The sequence below is a fragment of the Trachemys scripta genome, chromosome 2 (genome assembly GCF_013100865.1).
Source record: "Trachemys scripta elegans isolate TJP31775 chromosome 2, CAS_Tse_1.0, whole genome shotgun sequence".
Classification (NCBI taxonomy): domain Eukaryota; kingdom Metazoa; phylum Chordata; order Testudines; family Emydidae; genus Trachemys; species Trachemys scripta.
The window spans coordinates 164,653,345-164,672,806 of NC_048299.1; the positions used below are offsets into that span (position 1 = coordinate 164,653,345).

The window sequence follows — 19,462 nt, forward strand, 5'->3', positions numbered from 1 at the left end:
CGGCTCCGGTGGCGCTGGGCAAAGGGGAGGCGGCCTCGGGCTTGTGTTAGCGCCGCTGAGCCCCGGGATCCCGCCCCCCTGGAGCCCGGAAGCGCCGGGAGCCACCACGGGGCGTTTCATCCCTCAGCCCCCGCCCGTCCCTAATTTCCTGCACCAGCGGGTTTGAGTTGCCCAGTTAGGATTACGTTTCATACATGCTGCTCCCGGCAGGTCATAGAAGCAAGTCGCTAAGGCCCTGTCTAGACTAGGAAAGGAGATTATGTTTGCCAAGTGTTAGCGAACATTTCAGATAGCATGATTTTAAACACCACTGTGCAACCTGATGCAGACAAAACAACGGTCTTTTTAAAAGTCTCAGCTGGGCATAACCAGTGCTTAATTTGTGCCAGTCCCGGCACCTCTAGGCTTAGCAGTTCATAAACCTGGTACTCTAGGCTTGGCAGTTTACAGCTCCTGCACCTCTAGGCTTGCTGCATCCGTTATGTATATAAAAAAATTGCTTCTCCCTGGCACCTCTTTCATTACAAATTAAGTACTGGGTATAATCAACCCTGGTTAAGTGACTATCATTTTGGAATGGTAACAAGGAAACTATTAAAAGTGCTTGGAATATCATATCAGAACACAAGTGACAACCCCCCCCCCCAAAAAAAACCCTATAATCAGCTAAATCACCCATTTCGATAGTAGAAACATAATCTCAGCATGTTTTTTTTGTTGCTTTAAGTGCAAGTCATACACTAGAGTTATGGAGTAAAATATCAGCTAAAAGCACATTGGGATTTGGATAAATAACAGGAATATCATTGCTGAAATGCATTCCTGAAATGGAAGTCTATTTTTGTACTTTATTGGTGATACAGGTATCTAGGAATGGTTCAAATTACAGCTAGTTATTACATTAACAACACATTACTGTTGTTTGAATGCTGCGGGTTTCATCATACGTCCATAAGCATTATAGTCAGACAGGAGGCATGCTGGTGGAAGTTTTCATATCAGTTATGCTCATCAGACCTGTTAGACAATCTAATTTACAAATGATCAGGCACAGGAGCTGAGGGGTGAAAACATTATCTGAGATGACAAGTTCATTGGCTGGGGAGGCTAGGCCGGTTGACTGACTCTATGCCAACATTGTCAGAGAGCATTGGCAGAATGTTTAATGCCTCATCCAGAGTCTTTCCTCTGACATCAGTAAAAACTGAAATGGGCTCTTAGGGAGGTAGGATGGTCTCATTAAATATAAATGTTTACTTTAGAGAGCTTCTGGTGAGGATTGAATTTCACATGCTTTTGCCTTTGATTTTACGAAAGATAGTTAATGTTTTTGTACACTTCCAAGTTTATTACATATCAGACAGTAAGATCTCTAACAAACTCGTTACAGTCTATGTGATAACATTTCAGTCAGCTGGATCACACTCACAGTGAAGTCAGTGGGAGAAGGATTTGGCCAAATGTCAATTTTCCTCTGCTTCTATGAGCAGTTTTATTATTGATTTATTAACTCTTTTAGTGCTTATGAATGTACAATGTAGGTCCAGCAGACTGACTCCTAAATGGTCCAGCATCTGTCATTTAGACAGAATGTCATGGTTCCAAATGGAATGCTGTGGACAGTATGTGATGAGGTTAAATTTGTATTTTAACACTCTGAAAGAACAAAAGAAAAAATATATGTTGGGTGGGAAAAACTTTATAAAAATACATCTCAAGGCAAATATTATGAAATTCAGAGCTAATACTGACTCTATCATTAACTGGCCTTGTTGTGCCCGGGATTTGCAAACAGGACTTACTGTGTTTTCAATTACCCTTTGTATACAGATCTGCAACACCTGTGAATAAGAGAGCTAATTATTAAGCACTTTATTGTGACTTCAGGAATGGTCTACATAATACTTAGTCTTGCCATGAGTGCAGGGGACAGGACTAGATGACCTCTTGAAGTCCTTTCAGTCCTATGATTCTATGACTGGGTCTAAGGTGGCCATAGACAACAGTAGGAGAGATTAAGAGCCCTGCTCCCCCAAATCATTCTGCATGACTGATTTAGACCTGCCCACATCTTGTCTGCAGGCATGGAGATAAGGTCATGGCCTGAACACTGAGGTGCATTCTCCTGTCCTATGAAGAAATAGGTGGGGAGGGACAGAGGCTACAGAGCCATGACTCTGGCCCCCATAATACTAGCCAGGAGAGCAGGCTCAGTGCAGTGGGTAATATGCTGCACTCTGTAAGGGGCTGCAGTAGATTACTGTCCCTCTGTGCAACACAGGAGCACAGGAGAAATTGTGCCTCAGTGTGTGTCTCTGAGGCACAATTACTTCTGAGGCTACTCCTGACAGAGGCAGTTTATGCTCAGTGCTTTAACTAAAAGCACAAACTAGACCTACGCTTTGAATTTCAGGCTTCAATTTGTATTTCCCAGTTGCATGGTGAACAAATGATGTTATTTGGTAGCAGAGAGTAATACATTCTAGGGGGAGCAGAATCTGTCTAAGAAGAGGATGCTGTTGGTTTTGTTGTGCCTGATGAAGAAGAGGAAAGCGTGATCTGCCTTAAATCTTACAGAATGTACAGATGCTCTCACTACTACATTACTGCACTGGTAGCTGTAGCCTCAGTGCTCTCTTCATTGACCTCAACAAAGGACTTGTGAAAAACTTGTGACAAAAAAAGATCATTATTCTCAGACATCCCTGTGAACTCAGCTTGGCTCTGACTGAAGACATCTCACATCCCGATACTGCTCCAAATGGATTTGATATTATAGCTCTCTTCCAGCTTGATCCTGGGCAGAAAACAACTCCACTTCAGACGTTTTCATCATTTCTGGGCTGGTCCACTTAGATAATTTCACATAGGTCAATTCCCTCTTTAACTACAGTGAGTTAAGAAAGAGAGGGAATTAGACAATTTAAGAGCAAAAACAAAATCATGAGTAAATGAAAAAAGCTCATCATAAAGGCACAAAACACATACATTGCTACCACCCACGGATATTGCCATCATTATAGGATGTGCTACATGCAAATAGGGTTTGATCCTGCAAGATTCTAAGTGATGTATGCTCACGTTTATCTAAATGGGAGGTGACCTTACATGCAGGATTGGGTCCGTAGAGCAGTTCCTTTTTTTTTCTATTTAAATGTACATTGGAATGCTCCCCTCTTATGTACAAATAGAGCTCCTGTTAATGTTAATAGAACATCTACATGTGCTTGCAAAGAATATTTGATGCTGTGAGGGATTTGGTGTCATTACTGAGGGATTATATAAGAAGAGCAAGTTAGGGGACTTAGAAAGTGAGAGATAGAGGCCTCTGTTTCTCTTAAAAAGCAGCAGACCTTGTCTAACAAGCCATCCTTATTCAGCAGCCAGGGATTCCCTGCTGAGGAATGACAACTGGTTCACCTACAGGAAATGCTGGCACAAGAACTTTTGAGATATCTTCAGGTAGAACATCCACCCCATCCCTGAACTACTCCCAAAATGCTGAGAGGAAAGGGGCTTTTCCTTAGAGCTGTCCGAGGAGCAGAACACTTCTGGCAGCTGTGCCGCTCCGGTCCAATAAACCAAGGCAGATTTATCAGAGTGCATCTGCTGGTTTGGTGGAGAAATAGGGGTATCGTCACCACTACCCCAGACCATCTCTCCAGCACTATATGCACCTGGCTATTCTCCAACCTTCCCACAAGCACTTTCCAAATACTTCCCTAGACTCAATATAATGTCACATACCCCACTCCCACCTTATTGTGTGTGTGTGTTGTCCGTCTGTACATGTGTGAGGTGGAAGGGAGTTCCCTGGGGAGGTGCAGAGTCAGTGGCGTGTTGTGTTGTTGTTCAGGAGTGTGAATCAAGGTGCCTTTCCTGCCTTTGAAGGTTTGGGTGAGTGTATTTTGCACTTAAGCAACCTTAATTGGTTATTAACTACAATTTTTGGAGGGCGGGGAGCAATATAGATGTAGGCTGAAAACAATCAACTAATAGCATGATTCAAACTAGTGCCGCTGTTGAACTTTCCTATTCCCAGAAGAACAGCGGATTTGTTTCTCTGATATTTTGGTTCTAAAGAATACCATCTTCCTTCTCTTTGACCTCCCACGAGAAGTTCTTGTCACCTGCAAACAGCCTCCTCCGGTTCCTGTACTTTTCTTAAAATGAAGCACCTTCAAGCCGAGTTTGTAAAGATAGTAAATATATTTGAAGACCGCTATCTAAGACAAATGTACACACAAATTGATGTCTAATGACCTAATTGTCAAAACCTCCAATTTATTATAATTAGTCAGCAAAGATGTTTGCTACTTAGCCTCCTAGGGACATCATATCTATGATTTTCAATGAGGATTTGAATGTAACTGAGACCCAGGTCATAACCACACAGCTGGCTTAATAACAGATAAACATTATGAATCAGATGAAAATTAAGTTAGACATATAGTCAGACTATGTGAAATTCATGATGGCTTCAGCCATTTATTATTATGCTCTGTTTATTATTGGGCATCACTGATGTGCTAGATGCTGTACAATATATAAAGGCACAGTGCTGCCCCAAGGGTTTACAACCTATATTAAAAAGACAATGCAGTTTAGTTGCATAATACACCGAATGGCCATTTGTAGGTGTAATCACAGAGTCATCAAATGGTAATGGTCAGATAAACATATGGTCAAAGCATAGATTGATTAATCTTGTCCTATATCAGCATCTTTTCTTAAACCCTGCAACTTGTACTTTGTTTTCTAAAAACTGAAATCTATACTAAACTTATGATGAAAATGTGGAGTCCCTATTTTACTGCATGACACGGATGTTATCATTTAATCTCCCTGTAACTACTTCAGAAGAATTTTCAAAGAAACCTAAATATGTTTAATACCAATATTTACATTACCTCAAATTCTTGTGAGAGACAAGAAATTACTTGCCTCATCGGCTGGGTTCTGGGTCTGGTTTTTAGGCAATAAACACATTTAGAAATATAAAACAGCTGTGCTTCCTTCTGGCCTACATCCTCCACTCTTACCGTCCAATACATTTCATCACCTATGTTTACCCCTCCTCCCCAACAGTTTCCAGAAATTTCTATTGTGAAGTTTGCCTAGATTGTTGACATACTGTGTATTTGTTTGGCAATAAAGTTTAGAAATAAAATCAGATTGCAGCTCACTTTCCTTCTAGCCTATGTTCTACACCCCGAGCACCTATCCTGCTTAGGTATGCACCTCTCTGCATCTTTAGGTGCCTAAATATCCTTGGATAGTCTGGCCCTCAGGCCTTGGACTCTTCAGGTTCTGTTGTTGTCAACAGGGTTCATTATGGAATACCTAAACAAATGGATTCTTTTGTTATGAGAAGACTAACAAGAGAGTGACAAAATAATAATCTTGTTTTTGGCCCACTTATTTTCTGTGTTGTACCATCTCACAGCAAGACCTATCCCCTGTAGATATTTATTCTTACTTATATAATTTAAGATTGTAAGGAACAGATTTTCAGTTCCTCTGTTGGCTGCACTGAGTTTGAATTGCAGATTTAATGTGATTTAATTAATGTGCTTGTGATTTAATTAAAACAGCTTTGACACCGTGAGGATTTAGAGACTGGCAGGCTTTTGAAAATGGAGGGATTGAGGTCTCTCTCCAGCTTTTCTCTCTGTTCCAGCCCATTAGCATATATAATATTTCATGGCCTAGTCACATATCTTGTTCATTCTGAAAGGTTGTTCCTTTGTAAATCCATCCTTAAATTTCTTTGTCCCGTTTCCTTTGAAGTAGAGGGCATTGTCTAGCACCAGCTTGGTGAGTGAATCAACAGAGTTGACAGGCAATAGAACCTGAATTTTACCTTTAGGAAATAGTGAGATAGTCAGATCATTGTGCAGCTTTTATGCTTGGAGTAAATACCAGATTCGAGTTTTGGAGAATATCTTAAGAAAAATGTACTGTTTGATACCATACTTGTAAGGCAGCTTCCTGTCTTAAGAGATGAAATATCCTCAAATATATTGAGTTGGAGTTTGTGGTCCCCTTCAGTGACTTTGCCCTACTCAGCCTCTCGCTAGTAATAACCCCAAATGATAGTCTTAATCTACATTCCTCCCATGGACAGAGAAAGAAGACTGAAGTTAACATTAGAGGCAACTGAGGTCGACATAAAGGACCCAGTGGTGTAGACGCATACATTAACTTAATGATGTTAGTGTCATTAGTCTTAGTGATGACAGAGTTAGGTCGACTTAAGGCAGCTTCCATCGACCTAACTCTGTAGTGTAGACCGGGCCTCAGAGTTTATCACACTAGCTGCAGAACCTCACCCTGGTGCTGAAACATCTTTACCCCTTTCTAGTTCTGGAGGAGAAAAGGCCTACAAACCCCTCTGAGGAGTTTCAGCAGAGTGTACCCTTTCTGTCAGACTGTTTCATGACACTATTTATAACCGAAAATGAACCCCCGGAACATACTGCATGGAATCCCATCAAAATGAAATACATTTTGCTATGTAGGTATTTGTATCAGGCCCAACACCGTGGTATCTTATTGCCTTCAAACACATAAAGGTTAAATTGTTTTAGTAAATATTTGTGCAAATGGAAAGCAATAGTCATCAGTGTTTCCCTGTGGTGCGAGTAGTGTTATAACTGAAAGGGGATGTCTTTTTTAATTTGGTGTTACTGAACTTTCAAATGTAGTTATCTGCCTGCCTCCAACTCGGGCAGAGAGACAGCAGCAGTTTTGTGTTTCAGTTCAAATGCAGAATGTAGCAGAATAAATCAACGTTTTTTCTCTCCCCTCATAAATAATTTAAGGTGGGAAAATACAAGATGTCTCTCTGTGAACGGTAAAAGAACAGTCCTGAGATCACCTTCAGTCTGGCATTCAACACTGGAATTGATTTCTCTTCTGACTTCTGCTGCTGCTGCTGCCATGAAATCAACAGTTCATGGCTCTGTGTGGTAATATTTTTTGATCAATTGTAAGTATTCCTTCAAGGCACGAGAGAGACGAGTCTTACACATTATTTGGCAATATATCTGTGCCAACTACTGCCAAATAGAAAAGAAAGTTCATGTTATTCCACTGTTTACTAGGATCATAAAGAGAAGCAAAATATTTTTAGTTATATATGTTATCAATAATTTACTCATCTATGATTGTTCATGTTTAGATATAGTCCAGTCCGGAAAACCAAATGAAAAGAATACCTGTAATCTTGATATGAGTATCTACAAAAGAGTCAGTGGGAAATAAATCTTAAAGGATAATAAACCATTTTGCAGATGTAATTAAAATATTTGCATTTAGGTCTTGTATGGTTTGTTGTCATAGACCAATCATAAAGATGAATTGTATCCCCATTACACAGATAGATGAACTGCTTCACTTACTTTATTGAAAGGTGATGATTTTTCTCCATATAATTGGTTGACACTTTTAAGCAGGTAATTGTTAGTGGGTTGGTTAATTTCAGAGCTAAGTGCCTGAAACCCTGCATGGATGTTGCTTGAGTTCTCCAGATTGACCTTGAAAGAAGGAAGAAATATTCTGGTTATTTATCTGCAATTTCTAGGTTAAGTGATTCAGAACTTCTAATATCATATATTGCACATAGCTCCACTGGTGACAGTTGCATGTAATATCCTGTACAGTTACTCAAGTGATTTTTGTGGACTGTCTGTTGATATGAATGAAATCTCCAGACAGTGGACACACCATAGACACTTGTGAGCAAGAGAGAACTGAAATATAAAGGACTGAAATATAAAGTTATCTAGAGAGATTATTAAAAAACAAAGCATATGCACAGAGATAGTGATAGTACAGTGTCTGTACAATGCCTGGAGACTTAGCTATATGATGCCCATTAGCATTTATGAAAGTCACATAACCAAAAATTCCCATATATCACTTTGAAAGTTTGCCCCAAATGTGTAGAACTAGTGATTCCAATATTGGCTGATAGTGTTAGTTTGAAAACTGTTTGTATTGTTGCACATGAAGCAGGTAAAATTAACACAACATGACATGAACTGAGTTATTTAAAGGAAGTTAAACAGGGAGTCAATAATTTTGGGCACAGTTTTGCAAGGTGCTTATTACCTATGAGAGTTAAGAATATATGAAGATAAGAATAGCCACACTGGATCAGAGCAATGATCCATCTAGCCCAGGATCCTGTCTTCTGACAGTGGCCAGTGCCAGATGCTTCAGAAGGAATTAACAGAATGTATCGAGTGATCCATCCCCTGTCATCCAGTCCCAGCTTCTGGCAGTCATAGGCTTAGGGAAACCCAGAGCATGGGGTCATGTCCCTTACCATCTTGGCTAATAGCCACTGATGGACCTATCCTCTATCCTCCATGAACTTATCTAAGTCTTTTTTGAACCCAGTTATATTTTTGGCCTTCACAGCATCTCCTGGCAACAAGTTCCACAGGTTGACTGTGTGCTGTATAAAGAAGTACTTCCTTATGTTTGTTTTATACCTGCTGCCTATTAATTTCATTGGGTAACCCCTGGTTCTTGTGTTATGTAAAGGGGAAAATAACATTTCCTTATTCACTTTCTCCACACCATTCCTGATTTTAAGGGCCTCTATTATACCCTCCCCCCCCCAGTTATCTCTTTTCTAAGCTGAACTGTCCCTGCCTTTTTAATCTCTTCTATTATAGAAGCTGTTCCATATGCTTAAGCATTTTTGTTGGTCTTCTCTGTGGCATTATTATTTTTGGCATTATGATATTTTCTGTCTTATTATCTATCCATTTCCTAATGGTTCCTAATATTGTTAGCTTTTTTTACTGCCTCTACGCACTGAGCAGATGTTTTCAGAGAACTATCCACAATGATACCAACATCCCTTTCTTGAGTGGTAACAGCTAATTTAGAAACCATCATTTTGTATGTACACTTGGGATTCGTTTTTTGATGTGCATTACTTTGCACTTATCAACAATGAATTTCATCTGCCATTTTCTTGCCCAGTCACCCAGTTTTGTGAGATCCCTTTGTAATTCTTTGCAGTCAGCTTTGAACTTAATTATCTTGAGTAATTTTGTATAATCTGCAAACTTTGCCACCTCATTGTTTACCCTTTTTTTCCCCATATCATTTATGAATTTGCTGAACAACGCTGGTCTCAGTACAGATCCTCAGGTGACCCCTCTATTTACCTCTCTTTCCTGTGAAAACTGACTGTTTATTCCTACCCTTTGTTTCTTGTCTTTTTAACCAGTTACTCTTTTATGAGAGAACTTTCTCTCTTATTCTATGGATGCTTACTTTGCTTAAGAGCCTTCACCGAGGGACCTTGTCAAAGGCTTTCTAAGGCTGGGTCTACACTACCCGCCTGAATCGGCGGGTAGAAATCGACCTCTCGGGGATCGATTTATCACGTCCCGTTAGGACGCGACAATCGATCCCCGAATCGACGCTCTTACTCCACCAGCGGAGGTGGGAGTAAGCGCCGTCGACGGGAAGCCGTAGAGGTCGTTTTTGCCGCCGTCCCTACAGCGGGGTAAGTCGGCTGCGATACGTCGAATTCAGCTACGCTATTCGCGTAGCTGAATTTGCGTATCTTAGATCGACCCCCCCCCGTAGTGAAGATGTAGCCTGAGAGTCCAGGTACACTATATCCACTGGATCACTCTTATCCACATGTTGTTGACTCCCCTCAAAGAATTCTAATAGATTGGTGAGGCATGATTTCTCTTTACAAAAACTGTGTTGACTCTTCCAACATAGTGTATCTGATAATTCCTTTCTTTACTATAATTTCAGCCAACTGACCTGGTACTGAAGTTAGGTTTACCTGTCTGTAATTGCCATGATCACCTCTGGAATCTTTTTAACAATGGTGTTGAGGGGAAAGTACAGGAAATATAATCCATTAAATTTACTATAGAAAATACATTAAAGAAATTAAGATTATATCAACGTTTACGAACTGCAGGGTGCCTCAGAATTTGGGATCATGGTATATTGATATCCTACAAGCATATGACAGTGAAGGATGTATGAAACAAGCTGAAATTTTTAAACACTCAGAAAGTTCCCTCAGCCCCACTTGCAGTCCTTCCATAATCTCAAAATGCAGATATACCGTTGCATATGGTATGAGCTCTGACTTCTAACAGGGAGGCAGCAGCTAGATCTAGACAGTGGGATTTATGCCAATCAGTGTGGTGAACTCCTACTGGCAGAAAGTTAAGCCCTTCTCCCCCAGTGCGTGTTTGGCTTTTCAGCACAGCCCAAAATATGGGTCGTGCTGGCCAGGGATGGGTTAGCTGGAGGATGCGGTGATTCATTAAAACCTTTAAGCAGCATCCACTGTTGGGGCTTCGGTATAACCAGCCACACTTTAAAGCGGCTGGTGCCTAGAGTAGGGGGTTAGTGAAAAGACTAGCTCTCCTCCACCATGGGGGAATCCTATAAGAGATGCAACAGCCTCTATTGGCACAGGGGGTTGTGATTTGATTTCCCTTGTTTGCTCCCTTGATTAATCAAGCACACTCTATCTAACAGTATAATTACTGATAAAGGTTTCTGATGTTCATTAGTTATCATTTTTCTCTTCCTTCCAGACCTGCATGATTGGTCTATTGGTGCTATGCCAATTTGACTTTACAGGCAGCGGCATATGAAAAATGACACCAATAGAACTTGCTAAAATTTTCTAAAACAGGTATGGTAAAACATATAGTATTAACACAACACAATGTGGTATTATTTAGCATGACCTACGTAGCCCAGGGACAGACCCTGGTGTCAGGATTAACACTTGCTTTTCATTATTGCATGTCTTCTGTCAGATGAATGCAAACAAAGGCAGCTGAAATGGGATTGAAGGACTTCTTTGAGTGGAAAATAATCATCATAATACAAAGTGATTAGAAATCATTAACAAAATTGACGAGATTGATAATGCTGCAAGGGAGTCATCAGTTTTTGTCTTCTGTTCTGATTCTTACTGGAATGAACTGTCACTCAGGGGAACTAGATGGCAGTGTGTTGCCAGGTAGATTATGATCAAAGGTTTGGAGGCAGAGTCGATTAGTGGGAAATAGCTTTGGGCAAAGAACCTAGTGAATTTATAAATTCCCGCTCCTACGTCAAAGATTACAGCTTAATTTCTGAGGTGGCAAGTTCCTAATGTGAATTTTCCCTTCCTAAACCTAAATGGAGTTTCTGCCTGACTTAATGGCGTGTGGAACTCTGCCTCTGGCCCTCCCATTAGCATCTTGTAAACACCCATAGCTACCAATTTTCTAGAAAAGAGAAGTATAGCTGCACCATCCAAAATATGTAACATCAAGCTAGCATGCGTGTGGGCCAGTAAAGTGCTATGCAGCATTGGGGGTAGGGCGGGGGAGTTAAGCCTTAGAGCCAGGAAAATATAGTTGAGGGGGAATGAGGTGGGTTTGATGAAAAGGGCCCTTGCCCTCAGGGGCAGAGGAGGTGGGGAGTGTCCATGTCTGAGCTACTGGAGTCTGGGGGAGGGCCTTGCCCCTTGTAGGAGGGAGGGTTGGGAAAGCAGGCCTCTCAGAGGGGGAGGGAGAGGGCAGAACTTTAAGCACAGCGACAGGGCAGTGCACTTCAAAGACTGCAGCTGGCGTAGGTGTCTCTCTCTATGATCCCAGCCACAGTCATCTTATAATAATTGGTTCTCCCAAATTATCCTAATTGTGAGCTCAACTGTGAAAAGTGGGTGAGAGCTTGTAAAGTGTCACAATAACCTATAACAATAGATGTTGATAGGAAAAGTTGCAAAAGGGAGACAGACTGAATTACTCCCAACAAAAAGGCCCACGTCTGCAACTCAAGGACTGTGTTAAGATCATGCCTCGAAAACAAGAAAAGCAGGGAACTGGAAATCAGTGGACCAAAACTGGTGTGTCAGATATTAGGCTAACTGGGAAACAAAATAATGAGGGGATTGGGCATAGACAATTTATGCCTGATGATACTGGGGTGAGGACATATGTAAATGCGGGGCATGTGACCCCCCTCACATGTTGCCTCTGGGAGGAACTTCCATTCCTATCTCCCTGGGCCAGGGCAGCCAATCCCATTAGTTCTGGGGAGGCTGGAGCCAGCAGGGAGCATGTGCCCAGGGAGAGGTGCAGCAGGAGAAGGACAAAGCCACCCTCCCCTAGCGGCAGGCCGAACACAGCAAGCCAGGCAAGGACAGCTCAGCAAGTACCGAAATTGGGGTTAGGGGGCACTTGACCCTGCATGCCCCCCACTATATGTCACCTATGCTTGGAGGCCACATTGGATTTTTTTTATTTTGAAAAATCCCCACCTCCTCCTTTTTTCTTCGGTCTTCTTTCTCTGTCCAGGGGAGGAATGTGGATTAAGACTATCAATCGGGGTTATTACTAGTGAGAGGCAGTCTGAGTAGGGCAAAGTCACTGAAGGGGACCACAGAGCCCAGCCCACTATGTTTGAAGGTATTTCATCTCTTAAGACAGGAAGCTGCCTTACAAGTATGGTCTCAGATAGTACATTTTTCTTATCTATATTCTCCAAAACGCGATTCTGACATTTACTCCAAGCAGAAAAGCTGCACAAATATATGACTGCCTCACTATTTCCTAAAGGTAAAATTCAGGTGCTATTACCTGTCAACTCCATTGATTCACTCACCAAGCTGGGCCTAGTCAATTCCCTCTACTTCACAGGAAACTGGGCAAAGAAATGTGAGGATGGATTTACAAAGGAACAACCTTTCAGAATGAACAAGGTCTGAGACTAAGCTATGAAATGTCATAAATGCTGGTGGTCTGAAACAGGGAGAAAAACAGGGGAGAGACCTCAGTCCCTCCATTTTCAAAAGCCTGCCAGTCTCTAAATCATCACAGTGTCAGAGTTGTTTTCATTAAATCATAAGCATTCCCCTGCAATATCTGCAATTCAAACATCGCACTCAGTGCAACCAACAGAGGAACTGACAATACACAAACATGAAACTTAGGGTTCTAGTCTGTTCTCAGGCTGTGTCTACACAGCAATGTCAGCCTACGATTAGTGGGACTCAGGTCAGCTGACCTGTGTCAGGGAACCCTGGGCTTGAACATCCAGATTGCATTTTAACACTAGGTTAAGAATTTTCTAACTGGTTTTTGAACCTAATGCTCCGGCATCCACACTGCAGTGCACAGACCAGAGTCAAAGTAAACATATCCTAAGGTGCCTAGTACCCCCTACCCTGCAATGTTGACACTCTAGCCTATTGCCCACCCTGTTTCCTCACTGTGAGGGTGCTGATGGAACTCAGGTGCCCACAAGGCGTACAGGAGTACATAAACCGCATCATGAGCTCCTTTGGTGACTGTCTCAGTAGAATAACTGCAGTCAGAACCAGCAAAGCAAGCACGTGCTTGGGGCGGCACAATTCAATTTTATACTGAACTACCATCTAATCTGAAAATTGGGCTCTCCAACTCTAGGCCAAGTCACAGTGGCAGGAAAATGCCCACGTCCACCTATTCTTGGGAGAATTGGAACGTCAGTCTCCAGGGCTCCAAACATTTAAAATTAAACTTTTCAATTCTTAATATTTAAAATGAGATGCTCAATGAAGGTGTTTCTGTTTCTTTGGAGTTTTTTGGCCAATTTTGAAGTTTGACATAAAATGAAGGTACCAGAAGAAAAGCACATATCCCAGCCTGGCTGCTGCCAGCTGTGGAGTGGCAAAGTGCATCCCCATGGCCGGGGTGCAGTGTGCTCCAGCACCCTGTGAGCTCCCTTATTCCTGAACCCACTGTACCCCGAGAGGCAGTGATCAGGGATCCCGAGAGGGCTGCGGGAAAGTTTTGGGGCTAGCTCCCACTCACCACCCTCACAGTGCTCACTGCACCCCTGCAGACGCAGCTCCAGGGAGACCAGGGGCGGGGTCCGGGGGCAAGGGACAGAGAGCAGATTGGGACCAAGCACTGCCCTGCAGGAAGGGGGAGCAGCAGAGCACTTGGCTCAGCACAGCTGAGGAGGGATGACCCCCAACTTCTCAGTGATTGTGAGCCAGCTATTGCCCGTCAGCTTTGCTCCCTGCTCCGGGCAAGCTCCACGCAGCAGCAAGGAGTAGCTGGAGCAGGACGTGGGAACTGGCTCAGCCAGGCAGTAATGGCACTTCTGGCGGCTGCCTTGGCTGCCTGCTCCTCAGCGGCCGGGAACTCTGGGATACATCCAGAGGACTTCTGGGACCTGAGTTAAGTACACAGGAAACCAACAGGGCTCCGACCCTAGGTCCCAGCTTAACATGGATCCTGGGCTTAAATTGTTGTGTAGACATAACCTCAGTGTCAAAGCTGAGACATTGAAATATCAGAATAAATAGTGAAAAATAAATTGGTTCTATGAAGTATCACTTTTTAGCAACCCTAACTAGTTATAAGCAGCACAGGCAAGAAAATTTAACTTTTCATTCTTAACCATATTGTTTTCACTTTATCCTTTAAAAGTGACGTTTGTCCTCCTTTGCCTTGCTGCAGAATACAACTAAGCCAGTGCACATGATGTTCCAGAGAGGGAAATTTAATTGGACCTACATACAAACAGTGCACACACAGATTGTTGAGCTCCCATAGGTCAATAATGACTTCAGCATGCTCATACTGCTACCAGAGGACATCAGCAATGACATCACTGGCCTAGAAATGGTAAAGAAATTAATCATATTACTACGGGGAATTCAATTGTTTTTATGTCCTAGATGTTTAAATGGCTGCTGTCTGATGGTAAGTGATGCTACATTCTTGTATTAGGAACAGGTGAAAAGATCTGGCTCAGGAAAAAATAAGAACCAAAACATTGTCTAACACTCAGAGAACCTGAGCCTTTTTTGACCTATGGCAAGATTTTCGTAGATCCAACACTTTTTTTTCAGTTCTTGCTGTCATCCAGTCCTACAAGCAGAAGCCCCAAAATCCTCCAAGAAAGGCAGTTCTTTAGGCCCAAGCAAAACTAGAGACTACTAGAACCCTTGACAAAAAGCCAGGATAGAGGGGAACACTTCATACTAAATTATCTACATCTTTGAAGATTTCCCAGCACTAATCTGTAAGGACACCAGAGCCTGCAGCACCAATGTAATGAGCCTGCAGCCCTTACTCAGTCAGGACTCCCATTAACTTTAACTGGAGTTCTGCTGGGATGGAAGGTCTGCTGGATCAGTTCCAAGATATGCTAGAATGCCAAAAACTCAAGACATACAATATGGTTACAATCATGTACAACAGGCCTCTGCTGCTATTACGCTACAAATATTCAACACTGAAAGTATTCACTATGTGGGGTCAGGAAGGAATTTTCCTCCAGGTCAGCTTGGCAGAGACCCAGGGGGGTTTCACCTTCCTTTGCAGCGTGGGGCATGTGTCACTTGCTAGTTTGAACAAGAGTAAACAGTGGATTCTCTGTAACTTGAATTCTTTAAAACAAGATTTGAGGATTTCAGTAACTCAGCCAGAGGTTATGGTCTATCACAGGAGCAAGTGGGTATGATTCTGAGGCCTCCAATGTGCAGGACATCATATTAGATGATCATGATAATCCCTTCTGGCTTTAAACACTGAAATCTTCCAGTTACTGAACTAACCTACTGTAAGAAAACACGCTGCATTACAGTTGAGAAGACACCTGTAAACTAGCCAGAAGCTTTTCAGTGATCTTTACTATATTTATAAACCATCTCTATAATTTCTCCATTCAGGATTGTGAAGGACATCAACGTTAAGGAAGTTTCATTTTCACTGTGTAATTTTTGATTCTCTCTTTTTTAACTAACTGTAGCTAGAAAGAGACTTGACGTATATCCAGATGGACCAGCTCAGAAATGATGGAGAAAACAGATGTGGACGTGTATCTGCCCAGGATCAAAATGGAAGAGAATTATGACCTCAAATCTACTTTGAGCAGCATGGGGATGAGAGATGCCTTCGGTCAGAAGCGAGCTGATTTCAAAGGGATGTCTGAGAAAAATAATCTGGTTTTGTCAAATGCTTTTCACAAGTGTTTTGTGGAGATCAATGAAGAAGTCACTCAGGCTGCAGCTGCCAGTTGGCTTCTATGACAGCACAAAGTCTCATTTCTGCCATTCAGTTTGTAGCAGGTCACCCTTTCCTCTTCTTCATCAGGCACAATAAAACTTAGACCATCCTCCTCTTTGGCAGAGTCTTCTCCCCAAAACCACTCAGATTTCTGTTGCTAAACCGGATTTTGCAGCAGCAGGACTGTACCACAAAGACATTGCCTCAAGTGTCTAAATAACTTGGGTAATTTTACTTCACTTTCCTGTATTATTGGCCAGTCTTTGTAGGTTGGGGAACAACAAATAATTCAAATTACTAAGAAGTTTGCTCTTCTGTTCATATGGTTAGAGGACCTGATAATGATAATATTTGGCTATGGCCCTCAAAAGCACAATAAAAATGCACTGCTTGCTTTTTCCAATGGTTGCAAATTGCACTTTTTCTTAGTACAACCACAAAGCAAAAGAATAAGTTTGATATAGAGAAATACATCTCAGGAATAAAACAATTACCTGTGCAGACATACAAAGAGTACACAAGCAGGGCCAGATCTTCAGTAGGTGCGGATTGGAACACCTCCATTGAAGTCAATGGAGCTTGGCCATTTATACTAGATGAGGATATGGTCCACAGTTTCATCAGTTATATTGATTTAACATAGGCATGGCTAGCAATGCAATAAAACCATTTGAATGTAAATGTTTTGTAATCTTTACATTTCTACTGGCATTTTTTCTTGTTTGCAGACTGCTTGCAAGTGCTCTGGAAAAAGGGGTAAAGTGAGGTGTCAAAATTTGCAGGTGAAGAGCTACAAAAGAACCTCTCAAAACTGGGTGACTGGGCAACAAAATGGCAGATGAAATTCAATGTTGATAAATGCAAAGTAATGCACATTGGAAAACATAATCCCAACTATACATATAAAATAATGGGGTCTAAATTAGCTGTTACAACTCAAGAAAGAGATCTTGGAGTCACTGTGGATAGTTCTCTGAAAACATCCACTCAAGGTGCAGCGGCAATCAAAAAAAGCTAACAGAATTTTGGGAATCATTAACAAAGGGATAGATAATAGAACAGAAAATATCATGTTGCCTCTATATAAATCCATGGTATGCCCACATCTTGAATACTGCATGCAGATGTGGTCACCCCATCTCAAAAAAGATATATCGGAATTGGAAAAGGTTCAGAAAAGGATAACAAAAATGATTAGGGGTATGGAATGACTTCCGTATGAGAAGAGATTAATGACTGGGACTTTTCTGCTTGGAAAAGGGATGACTAAGGAGGGATATGATAGAGGTCTATAAAATCATAACTGGTGTGGAGAAAGTAAATAAGGAAGTGATATTTACTCCTTCTCATGACACAAGAACTAGGGGTCACCAAATGAAATTAATAGGCAGCAGCTTTAAAACAAACAAAAGATAGTATTTCTTCACACAATGCACAGTCAACCAGTGGAACTCTTTGCCAGAGGATGTTGTGAAGACCAAGAATATAACAGGGTTCAAAAAAGAACTAGATATAAATTCATGGAGGATAGGTCCATCAGTGGCTATTAGCCAGGATGGGCAGGAATGGTGTCCCTAGCCTCTGTTTGCCACAAGCTTGGAATGGGCGACGGGATGGATCACTTGATGATTACCTTTTCTCTTCATTCCCTCTGGGGCACCTGGCATTGGCCACTGTCTGAAGACAGGGTACTGGGCTAGATGGACCTTTGGTCTGACCCAGTATGGCGTTCTTATGTTTTTATGTTCTGTTTCCTCTGTAGGTAACATACCAATGGGCAAGTGCTGTACAAGAAACAACTCTGTAAAATATAAGAAATAAAATGCATTTCCTTACAACCATCTACTTTGTAATAATTTTACTTTCAGCCAGCATCAAACTAGGGACTAGTTCTCCACTGCCATCTTCTAGTTTTATGACTGAGTAACCTCACTGAAATCGATGGAGTCACACTGATGTAAACTAGGGCAATGGAGAATCAGGCCCTAAATATTTATTTGTAACTATTGTACAGTATGTTTATGCAGAACCCATATCTTCATAAAATTTGGAGTTAGAGCTGTTTGTGCAAATTCCCAGCAATCAGTTACAGTGGAGTAAAATATTAGAAGCACAGAGCTTTTGGAGTGGTTTCCTACCTTTTCAGGGGATGCTCCTAACTCTTTGAATTCAGGGTAGAGATTAAATAAACTGGGTACACTAGTGAACCTCCAGGTATATTGAAAATATTCCGGCCTGCCTGCAAGCACTTTGGAAGTCCATGTTTCTAGGACGCAGCACACACCTTTCTTCTTGGTTCTACTTCCTGAATGGGAAACGAACAAACATGAAATAACATTACATAAGGGTTTATTTATTTTATTATACTCACTATGACTGCATGAACACATTCCATCTAAATACTGTCCTGTTGAATATAACATGATAAATCTGTGTGCTAAAATATGACCCCAAAGAAGTCCCTTTTATGGTATACATCTGTACAGACACACTTTCAAGAAAAGGGCTCCTTCATACAGCTAACAGCCTTGGATTTTCAAAATACAAGACCAACCTATGCAGAATGAAGGTACCTATTTATTTCAGAATTCCTTTTCTGCTATCTTGGAGAGAGGCAACTCTTGGCTGCACATAAGCTATTAATTTTCATGCTGTGTCTCAGCATGAAATAAACAAACAAAAAACCTTTTGATTTAAAAAAAATGTTTCTACACTTCAGCATCCAGTGCACTGAGTGCAGATCAGTTTGTGTATCAAGGGATGTTCTTTAGCCCAGCCTTTACATTAAAAAGGGATACTAGCCCTCATCTTTCAGCTGCCTTGAATTAGAGTGAAACGTCCAACGTGGGAATATTTTAGCGCTCATTCCATGCATTCTTTGACAATCCTATTTTGGGAGTCTTGCGTCCTCCATTTAAACATCTGGTATTGGTCACTGCTGGAGACCGAATGCCAGGCTCAGTTTGATTGTTTGTCTGATCTGGCATGGCACTATCCATATTCCTAATGGTTTTAAATTAGGATGGTGGAGTCACAAGGCCTAATTGATCCTTGCATTACTCCAGTTTTACACTGGTATGTCTCATCTGAAATCTATGGAGTTACACTGGTTTAAGACTGGAATAATGCAGTGGAGAATCAGGCCACACAGAACACCAATCCAGCAGAAAGACAGATATTTGTGTTGTTTGGTGTAAGTTAAATAGTAGCTTTACTTATTTTAAACAAAAGAGAGTCGCAATGGACAACATCACCAGCCATTCTTACAGTTGGCCACTTGATGATATTTTTGCTCATCCTATGTCTAAAATACCATATCTTATAAAATCATTGTATTCATCTTCTAAATCTCTAAGATTGCTGTTTAAAATACATACAATGGATCAATAATCAGGTCAAAC

The 19,462-nt window shown here is 41.5% G+C and overlaps 2 pseudogenes; one reads left to right on the plus strand and one right to left on the minus strand.

Annotated features, from left to right (window-relative positions):
• Positions 1-5,708: 5,708 nt before the first annotated feature.
• On the minus strand, positions 5,709-13,435 carry LOC117871789 (annotated as a pseudogene).
• A 216-nt stretch (positions 13,436-13,651) lies between these two features.
• On the plus strand, positions 13,652-16,631 carry LOC117871790 (annotated as a pseudogene).
• The last annotated feature ends 2,831 nt before the right edge of the window (positions 16,632-19,462 follow it).